Source organism: Ornithodoros turicata, chromosome 1 (genome assembly GCF_037126465.1).
Source record: "Ornithodoros turicata isolate Travis chromosome 1, ASM3712646v1, whole genome shotgun sequence".
Lineage (NCBI taxonomy): Eukaryota > Metazoa > Arthropoda > Arachnida > Ixodida > Argasidae > Ornithodoros > Ornithodoros turicata.
In genome coordinates, this window is record NC_088201.1 from 220,027,398 (window position 1) to 220,037,903 (window position 10,506).

Below are 10,506 nucleotides of genomic sequence, written 5' to 3' on the forward strand. Positions count from 1 at the left end.
TATATATATATAATTTAGGCACGTGGGACACCCTATGGCCGAATTCGCAACCTCGTGTGACGTAGCCCTCATAAAGTTTGAATGATGAGCTTTCGTTTAATTCAGCCAGCTAAACCTTTACGTTGCCGCAGGAAGCACAGAACCGCTTTTCCACTCGCATTTAAAGGTAAGGGCGAAAGCGCTCTTCCGGCAGAACAACAACAACAACAAAAAAAAAAAAAAAATCATCACAGATGGCGTTATTTCTGTGGAGATTTCCTCATATGCTGAATTTTCCTACCGAAAACGGCAACGTCGCCGGTGCTCCAACAGGAGCAAATGTTGTCCTCGCGCCAAGTTCAATCTGTTCTAATAGTGGGATGGCGCTAGGAGGCATTTGTCCACATACACCCTTGCCACTGACGACAACATCGTCTGGAATAAATTACAAAACATAATGGGAAAGGACATTCGTCGAAAACCGACGAGGCAAGCGCTCCTGAAGGTTTCATGAGGTCACAAGGTGATCCGCTGGACCTAGAATACAGTGTTTTTGCGGCGAGAGGTGTAAAGTGGAGGCAAAATGGCTCATACCCAGTGAAGCGCTTAATAGCCAGTAATGCTCAGTAAAGCGCTTCCGCCTGCGCCTCACGGAAGGCGCCTCAAGCTCACGTTGGAAGAAGCCTGTGCTAAAGTGCTTCCGCGCACGCCACGAGCAGGGCGTCACAGTCTCACACTGTGCGTCTGCGGAGGAGCTATGAGCAGATGTAGGCACATGCTTACTGGAGTAGGACAGCAGGAAGTATTGGGGGTGCGGTCAATGTGCGTCAGGGGCCGACCGGAAAAGAATGCCACATTAATTATGCTACACGCAAAACGCTGCCCGTAAAGAGGCATTTGTTTGTTGGGCTCCATTCAAGTAGTTTCTATTATATTTAAAATAAATAAATAAACAAAGTATGAATGCATGAATGTCTGTATTAACATTGTAAGACGTAAAGAACACAAAAGTTCCAGAAGCACTGGTGCGAGTGATTTGGTTTGGTACAAAAGTAGACATGATACGGCAGGAAGACAACACGCTATACAGACACCCGCTTTGTGAGCTGCACACAGCCAGTTAACGCACACACTTCCGTACTTCCGTACATACTTCCGTATAGAGGCGGTGTGTGCCGCATATGGTCACAGAGCCACGTTCGTCATCGTGCAAATGAAACTGTGCAACCTGCCAGCTTTGGTAGTCTTGGAGTCTGGAATCGTTTTGGTAGGCGAGGGGACACAGAGTTCTTAGGGTAACAAAAAGTTACCTTAAATGAGCGAACTTCAGAATTGCATTCATGAAAGCAAGGATCATAAAGCTGAAATGAAGAAGAAACGGAACACATGTCACAAAAGGATCTGGGCGAAAACAGCCGCATCTCCTGGTGCTTCCCGAACTCGAACGCTATCCATAGCGTTCCCATCCAGAAAAGCGACTATTTGTCCAGCCATTCATAGCGCATGCGCACACGCGCAGATTCTTTCCTCTCCGCAGACGCAACCGTAACGCCTAATGCCTCAGGTGGCCCCCACAGCTATAGCTGTTGGTAAAACAGAGCGAATGATTCGCGTCAGTTCTGCCGTATTTGTTTGTTTGTTCCACTTTACACAGTATAACAGCTGAAAAAAAAAAAGCCTGGAGGTCATCTCTCTCTACTACTACTACTACTTCTCTCCGGCATGCAACTACTGGACGAGTAATTATCAAAAATATACTAAGTAGCTTATTAATTAGATGTTTTCTGGGAAATTCGAGATATCAGAATCGAAGCCACTCATTATTGAAATTCATTTTCGTTTCTGGACACCCTGAAAATCTAGCGTAGATTGAGGTAGAGCCCTGAAGGGACCGATCCACCTACCCGGTCCTCGCGCTCCCCGGTCCACGGGTCGGGCCAGGCATGTTTTTTGCTGTGTACTTCGGGCCACGTCCAGCCCAAGAACACAAATTACACAATCATCGCGGGCCGGGCTGACAAACGGATTCCGAGAACGCTGCAGGGCAGGGTCACGCAGCTAGTTCCCCGCAATGAAGGGCTACTTGTGTCTCTACTCGCAGTCCCTACCATGTATGTCTGGGTGGCCTGATGGGGTGCGGCGTATGGTCGAGGCATGTTCCAAAAGTGGGACATTTAAGCACCGCCCCAAATGACCAATATAGCCCGCACCAGAATGTAAAGGAATAGAATATATGATGCCGCGCTTAGGCGGAGTAGATAATACAAATGGGATAACGAACCTGGCTACAGCTCTTTCTATATTGCGAGATACCCTATGAACCTAGGGCATCACCACTGGCCTGGCTAGAGGCCAGACAAAGGTATTTTTCAGAGTAATTCCCCTAAGTTGCTTCAGGTACACCTCAGCAACATCGAATTCTCAGGAAACCCAGCACATTTTAATCTGGTTACTTGGGTCTCGAAGCTACTGCTCACAATGTGTTGGCACAAAGTTACCAGAGAGCACGCATTACCGATTTGGCCAAACCCTTCTTCACTAACTTGGAGTAGACCGAAACATATGGCAGGGGGAGGGGGGCTTTTTTGGATCTAGGGTTGTATTATAGCTGATATGCTCCTGGGTCAGAAAACTGTAAAGTATCGTCATCTGGGTGTTCTAAGGTGAGCTCCAAACGCCCCACCCGGTTCTAGTGTATGAGAGTGATCAGAGCATCCATAATCCACATCATCCACATCATACATACACATAACTACACACATGGTGGCGAAGCATACCCTTAGTGTGTCCTCCATCAACTTCCCAAGCAGCACAATGTACTGAAAGTTGAGTGCAATAGAGGTGGACGGTATGTGTCTTATCAATGCTCATTAGTTTTACGAGTCTGTTCAAGGCCTTCCACCTACCCGTCCACCCATATTGCACTCAACTTTCAGTACATTGTGCTGCTTGCGTTGTCACACTTGCCCAGAAAAATCTCACAGAGAAGTTGAGAAACACGGAAGGAAATTGAGGCGTAATTTTTTTTTCTAGACCACGGTCTGGAAACGTTTGTTTTCGTTCGCTAAGCTTTCGTTTGCGTATATTTTCCTGCATCTCGCACCCTGACTGTAGGGAATAGCCACTTCTGTATGCCTTGTATATCTTTTATATTTCCTCTGTCATAGTGCATGGTATGTACAGTGTACAAGGGCAGATTTCTATAGAACGTCCGATGGACATCCGTACGTGTGTTTCGGACGTATATCCATTGGAGGAGAAAAACATCCGGTCGTGATATATCTGCAACATGCCAACAATGTGGTATGAACAAGCATTCAGTCATCTACAGTACGTGTTTTCAGCGTATTTTGGGTAAACCTGGATATCTAATGGACATACCACATGTCCTAACTTAACTATCCTCTGGACGTCTAAACGACATATCTGGTTTACTGTCTTACGGTCAATTAGATATCGACTTCCTGTATTCTCAACCATATATCACCGCGAGTGACATTCTAAAAGGCTGTCCATCCAAGTCGATTCACAGAGTCCTTACACAGCTTTAACGCGTACACCACTCCGTATATTGAACACAACGCCAGTGATGATCAGGTCTCTGCCTGGAGGAAGAGCTGCTTACGCTCGAAATGCTCCCGGCGTGTGAAGTATGCTCCAAGTGGGCCGCAGATTGGTCAAGGTCTATTTAAACAGATAGCGCAACTTCCATAGACCCCTGTGTCTTCAGAATGTCGCCATGATAGAGACGGTAAGCGCCATCCATCCGTTGCGCCGAGTACTGGGCTTGTAAATAAATGACGTTAGAGATGACGTCAGCAGTATGAACAATAAGTAGTGCATAATTAGCAGTGTCACGTTTACATTCGCGCACTTCGTTTGTGTTGCATTCCCTTTTCCTCAACAAAGCAGCAACACCAGACAAAAACACAGAAAAATAAATCATATCATGTTTACCTAAGCATATCAATTGGAAATCCATACAGTTATCACAGGTTTTGACAACTCGAAACAGAAGGGCATCGTGATGGCCACACAGAAGTCAGGATGGTTCACTTAAGGTAAATTTCTCCCATATAGCTATACGTGCATGTAGTGACAATACTTTTGCATTTCTTCAATGGGTGGCCATTATTGGTACATTCCAACAAAATATGACATCGTTGGTGCAGAGGTGATTCCTGCTAACACTCACACTATCAGCTGGGCCGCTCGACTCACGACGAAATTATTTTTCGCGGACCTAGCAACAGGGGATACATTGTATTCATCTGTTCACACATATTAATCATGGTCTACAGTAGAGCCCTCCACCATCCGCGGATATCCGCAAGATACTTGCGGATTCGGATGAAACTTCAGAACTTTCTGCGGTGTGCGGATCGGATGCGGATACGAAGGCAGCGGATCGGTAGCGGATCGGATGCAGACATACCGTGTGCTGTAATTTTTCCACCAGCAATTTATTTGTATTGCGCTGCGACAGCGAGCGCATGCTCGGGTTCACCTTTGACCATGCACGGCCAAGACGAGAGAGAAGTCATTCTCGCTCGAACCGCACGAGCACCGACGAGGTAGCGTTTCACGGGTTCCACAAGTCTCTCCATAACGCGTCTGTTGAAATGTTTACCTTTGCTTGTCGTCGTGAGTCGTTCCGTGACAGCATGGAGGCATCCGAAATTACACCAACATATGCTTCCGGCGGTCTTTACGCGTCCTTCGAAACGTGCGGATTTTGCGGATCGGATGCGGTGGTGAGTTTTGGTCAGCAGATCGGATGTGGATGTAAACTGTTGTGTGTGCTGCGGATGCGGATCGGATGCGGGTCGGATGCGGATGCCAAAAATCTCATCCGCGCAGGGCTCTAGTCTACAGCTTCGAGATGTGAACGTCGCTTCCTGTTTAACCCAAAAAGCGTACGAGCTCCGTATTACAATGCTGACCTAACAGTCAACACGTAACTTTTCTACAACAAAGATTTGATTTCTCCAAATCGAGAGCATGTACCAGGGATCCACGCGTGGTCACGGTTGCCTTTGCGATATTTTTAATGCAACGTTGAACAATAACGCACAATATATCAGCCTGGTAGCTACGCAAATACGTTTCATTCATATCCACAGTTACAATGTCCATAGACGGTGGTTCATGGCAACACAGCGAATTACACATCGAAGTACACGTTCAAGAAAAAAGTCAGGCATAGGGTGCAGGGCTTGGTAGTGTATAGAGAAAGCCCATCGAGTGCGATGTGATCCTCTCATAACGCTTAATACACAAGATGAGGAAATCATCGAAGTACGAAGCGCATCCCTCGCACCATGCGTCTTGTGGCCAGCCTGATTGCACGCCTTATAGCGGCATTGTTACGCTGAAACGCCATTTCAGCGAATAGGACGGCAGTGGATATCAGCATGCCCACTGCCCAGAGCAGGAACGGTGGCCGCAGTTCCGCCATTGTCAGCGCCTCCTGTCCGGATCCCTGTGACAGTTTGTCGTTGTCCTTTTGAACTCTGAACACTTCCAAGTTCCGTGCCCTTACATATAAACCGGACTCCACACCCTGACTCACAATTGTGCGGGTGCTGTGGAAGTAGGGTGAAGTAATTCCCGTCATAGGGCCAGATATGATGATTCTTAGGAGTTCGTCAACTTTCCTGTAGCCCATTTGTAAGAGTTCGTTGTGCAGTTCAACGCTATTTTCAAAATAATAATCCACTGTTATGTAGCTATCCTTTTCGTCATTTTCGCGTTTTATAGACCCATCCGCGTTGAAGCATTCACAAGAACTTTTGAATACATCTGTGTTGTCGGTGTTCTCAGGCGAAGCGCACACGTAATGTTTTTCCAAAACGCAAGCTCTGTATCCGTGCTTTACAAGAAAATCGTGATCAAAGTTTTCGATACCTTTTTCCAACGGCATATCTCTCATGTACGACGTTAGCAGCCCTTGAAACGCAGTGGATATGACCACCGCAACAAGGATCCAAAATCCCCAAATTATTCGCAAGGGTTGACACTTGACAAATACTGTCGTGTTCGCCACGCTTTGTCCTAGAAGAGATTTGATAAGCGGTACAGCGACTCCAAATAAGTTTGCTCCGCTTGGACGCTTGATGCGAAGATAAGAGAAGCCTACAAGCACACATGCGATAAGTAAACACAGAACAAATGCCCACACTTGCCAGCTGAAGGGAATCAGTAGAACCATTTCCTTCGGCAATTGTTCCGGTTGCTTCGCGTAAAACGAATAACCTGGCGATTCAAAGTGTCCTGCAACAATTATCTTCATTATCAATGTATTGGCATCATCGTATCCGTCTCCTGAAATACCGTCACCCTTGCGCATAATCTTCCAATATTCTTGCGAGAGTTGGAGAATAGTACCGCTGGAGTCGTTTATCTCAAACATAGTGATTGTCGCATTCTTGTGTTGCAGCGATTCGGTTAGCACTTGCACGTTGGGTTGTTTGCAGGTTGTTTTTTCCATGCAGCCAATAATTATGTTCTGCCTTTCAAATTTTCGGCTTCTCACGAGGTGCTTCCGAAGAATAAATTGAGCGTCACACGTGAGGCATTCTTCAGTAAAGTAGTCCCTTAGGTAAACGTTGCCGTTTGAAATACTCACGTTGAAGACGCCAGTGTACGAAAATTCATCAAAAATGTCGGTCCACTGTGTTCCTGCTTTCAATAGACATTTCGCCCTCGTTGCATCAGCGTCTTCTGGTAGAATGTACATGCCCAACGAATAGTGTCGGAAACTGTCCAAAGCCCCGGGCATGAACAAATCGTTGCAAGTGCAAACGATGTGGAAAGCTCGTCCCTCCAGGACTGCAAGTTCCGAGTTCCTCCTCGAAGAAGCATAAAATATGTTCATATCTGTCCAAATAGCGGTGGGAACGTCAATGTTATGAAGGAATTTGACTAGATGGTGCGAATAAGTGTTAATACACCCTACCGATGTTCTAATGTCCATTGGCCTTTGTGCTGAGAAAACACGCACGAGCTGGGAAAGAACGTCAGACGTCAGTAAGTCTTCTGTAGAACGAAATGTCTTTAAGCATGATGTTATGTGGAATAGATATGCCATGACAACAGCCGTGAGATACATGGCCCAGCCGCGATTTCACTCGTTAAGTTGACTGCGCGGTGACTCTGTTAAGGTCCTCTCAGTCTGATTGTCTACGTTAATTTACGTGCTTGGTTCTCCTGTAGCGACATCTTTTTTGCATTGCTGAATACGGTGTAGCCGGTCGATTTTAATCAGGCAAAATGCGCGGGCCGTCTTGACTTCCAACCCGAAGTTTGTGGACGATAACTTACTACAGAGGGGTATTCTGAAAGGTCGGTAAGGTACTTCAACATGCACAGTGATGTAAGCAATCAACTGATGAATAGGGCCATGAAGCCAAAATGCAGCGAGGGTACGATAATGTAATTTGGTGGAATGGCGAAACTGCCAATGCTGGGTACGAGCGTATTCTTGGTTTACAAAAACATCGTATGCGTCGTTGACACGCAATATCGCGCGCGGCTTACATTAGGCTAACTAAATTTCATACTCCCCTTGATGGAGTCGTACCTTTTTACCTCACCAGTCAATGTCACCTGCTCCTCTTATTGCAAACAATACATCGCATATTGTGACTTTTGTACGAGCTCGGTGACATTTAACACGACATTTCGTTTAGGTGTCGGTTGAATCCCGGTGATATGTCACATCTCAGCAGTTGTCGGGGAAAGCTGAGCCCTATCGAACTAATGTGCTGTGATAAAGACAAAAGTGAAAATAACTTCCGTCGTTTTGAGCCCTGGTGTGCTTTGTGCACGAGATCGTCGCTCACTGCTGCATTGTTTAGAGACTGAGCACTCGCGACATTCTAAGAAAGCGATTAGCGTATTTCCTTACTACGACTTCGTCTCCTGGAGCAGGAGGCTGGACAGACGCGCTACTCAGCCCTATTTTAAGAAGGGCATAGAATTCTTGCTGATAATTAATCTGACTGAGGCACTGATACTCGTCCGCACTCTACCGCTTTGATGCGTCGCTAATAATGATCTATCCTTGCACAAACCTTGCATAACGCTTGGCAGGCACCGGACGTGCTGGAAGCGCACAAAATTATTGTCCATCCCGTTAAGGCGGTATCAACTCAACGTCTTGTTGATGGGACTCGCGCTGTTGAGGTTATCTCTGAAAAGGCTAATCATATGTATTCACCTCGTGAAAATGACTGAACACAGAAACGTACACATTCACACCTACAAAGGAACAAACACGATGCTCAGGAGGAGTCATTACTACAGGCTCCTGCACAAGATGCAACCCCACCAACAGGCTCAACTTGATACTGATTTCCACATGGAGGAAGCCATACGTTGTCCGAATAATACTATGTGAGGCCGCGCATGGAATGTCACACTATAAAAACCTTTTGCGGCAATGGGTTGAAGGTATGCATTTTTCGTTTATATTCCCGCCCTGGGATCTAATGAGTTCGATGGGGCTAAACCGAACATGAGCATACATGCGTCCTATGCTACCATGTAGGAAGGAAACACAGGAGCGGTTGTTTCGCCCTCATTTCTGTGGTACCCCTCTGGCGGTCGCTCCTGTCAAAACCGCCATTACTTCCTGTCGACCACGTGATCCTGTCTAAAGTTTCGGTTGAGCAACGCTTTGTTGCTCGCGCTGCTTTCCGTCCTTTGATGCTTTTCCAAAGTCATGTAGTTTCAAACCGTGAGCACCATTGCGGAAACAACGTTTTAACGTGTTCTTACCACGGTTGCGGCTGTCGTTCAACAGAGAGCAGCTCTGTCACGGGAATAACGTTTCATTCGTAAGTACATACTTGATCGGTTGTTTCGTACCTCTACCTGTGAGAGAATCATCTTGAATCATTCGTTTCCAAGCTGGCGGTGTACTGCAGCTGCAGACTAATTTTGATTTCCTCGATTGTTTTATTTGAGTTTGATTACGGGCATGCTTTACCACTTCAGCAACAAACACAAAACGTGGCCACGTCGTATCACAAACGTCGCTGCCACGAATGATGTTTCTAGAAATGCGTGCTTGTAAACCAAGAGTAAACCTCCGAACACACACAAATAAAACTGCACGCGTGGCGTTCATCACAATGCAGATACATTAGCTGCAAGACAATAAAGACATCCGCCGGAAGCTGCCGTTTACGCAATGGTCCAGGGAAAATGGCGGGCGCCCAAACCACGTGATCCCCAGGGGCCACTCACAGCGTCTCCGATGGCCAGCGCGGGAAAAAAACTGGGGCCCAGTGCGCTCCTTTCCCAACCTCCTTCCCCTTCTCTCCTCGGGTTTTTCGTCTCTCCTCTGGTCCTCCCTAACCCCCCCCCCCCCCCCCCCCCAGCCTCGTCCGTTTGTTTTCGGCGCTTGCTGCCTTGCTGTAGAGCAACGATCATGCTGTCCCAAAGCAGACAATCAAAAAGCGATGGTGTATGACAAATCAACTTTATTTGTCCTCGGGAACTGCCTCAAAAAAGCTAGAGTACATATCTTTTTACAGGCTTGTAACAGGCTTCACTGGAGCTTTAGGTGCTTCGACATCGAAGGGCCGTTCAAAAGCCAATGCTGAGCTATGTGCGTCGTTGTTGCCGATGGCTGCGGGAGAACTAAAACAAAACAAAAATATATTGATGATCCGTAACTTTGCACGAAAATCACTGCTATGATAGGCAATCGATCTTGATTTCGTATTTGAACACCAAGGCATTTGTCACGAATATTCGTAGATCACAGTGAATGAACGGCTGCGACGCGCATGAGGGGCAACTAGCATAACCACACATAATTTGATTAACGGTATATCAGAAACGTACAAGTTACGGCAATGCACTGCGTAACGACCGAGGGAAGTTCACATCTAATATGATTCAACGCCGATGTGCTCTGATCGCGTTTCTCTTTCGGCGCATCAGCTCTCCAAGGCTGTGTTGTCTCATACACGCCTCCTCGGATCAGTGCCGATACCTGACAAGAAATACGTTGATTAATGTGAGATATCTCTGCAGTACCATATCCTTCCATCGCGCCTGTTGCCATTTTGCAAAATCCTTTGTAGCAGATTATAGACCCACTACTAGGTGACGACCGCTCACCCCGAACTGCACACATGAAAATTTCGACAAATGCAATGTGACAGGCAGCCGTGCTTCGCTTACTGATTCCAGCAGCGTAAATAAAGAAGGTGGTTCCATGACACGTGACCAACATTGTCCGACATTGCTTGAAGTAGAGCTATACGACGAGGAGGTACATTGTGCAGAACTCTCATAAAGGAGTGTCTGCCCATTTACGAGGTAGCAGCAGTAAGGGAGTATTAGTTCACAGATCCAAAGGAGAAACAACGTGCCCTTAATCCTTGCATGTTAAGCAAATTATGTAGGAACGGTACGGTTGGGGTCACTCACGGTACAATAGGGGAGAGAGGAAAAATAGGAAGGAAGTGCGTTTCATGGCGCGTGTTTAGTAAGGATGCACTGCATATCTTG